The sequence below is a fragment of the Rhagoletis pomonella genome, unplaced genomic scaffold (genome assembly GCF_013731165.1).
Source record: "Rhagoletis pomonella isolate Grant_MI unplaced genomic scaffold, Rhpom_1.0 Rhpom_scaffold_00003, whole genome shotgun sequence".
Taxonomy (NCBI): Eukaryota; Metazoa; Arthropoda; class Insecta; order Diptera; family Tephritidae; genus Rhagoletis; species Rhagoletis pomonella.
Genome location: NW_023458557.1, coordinates 22,294,457 through 22,295,111, shown reverse-complemented (window position 1 = coordinate 22,295,111; position 655 = coordinate 22,294,457). Strand labels below are relative to the sequence as shown.

Here is a 655-nt window from a genome sequence, read left to right as displayed (position 1 = left end):
TACGTGATTTTTATATTATTGAAGGCGCCAATGGAGAATGTAAACTTTGTAAAAAAAAAATTAGTGCGCTATGTTTATCTAATTTGAAAAGACATTTACAAACGGACCATAGTGATATATATGATGACAAAAGGGCTAAAATAGAAAGTAGTGAAGCATGCAAAAACGACACAAAAATTAAATTTACCGTTGAAATGTCCGTGAATTAAGTTGTTAATTCTTGTATCAGTTTGTTAGCTAAACAATCAGTGCCCTTGTCACATTTTGATAGTGAGCCATTTAATAGATTAACAAAACCAATATTTGATGGTCTACATATTCCAAAAATAAACTCTAGAAATATTTAACAACATTTGAAAGATCAGTGTGGTAACTTAAAAAGTAACATAAGAAATTTAACAAAAAATAAAATACTTTGCATATAAATGGATACAGCTACTCGCCATGATCGGGCTATTTTGGGCATAAATGTGCAAATAATCACATCCAATAAACTTGAAATATTCACACTAGCCATGCTTCAATTAAGCAGAAACATACTGCGCAATATTTAACCACTAAAATTGAAGATGTTTTGAAAAGTTTCAATATAGATAAGGCGCAAGTTTATGCAGTAACCACTGATATTGGCAGTAATATGGTGAAAGCGGTGGAG

General features: G+C 30.8%; 1 pseudogene; it reads left to right on the top strand.

Annotated features, from left to right (window-relative positions):
• The window catches only part of LOC118736104, a 38,994-nt pseudogene that overhangs the window by 26,926 nt on the left and 11,413 nt on the right, over positions 1-655 (top strand).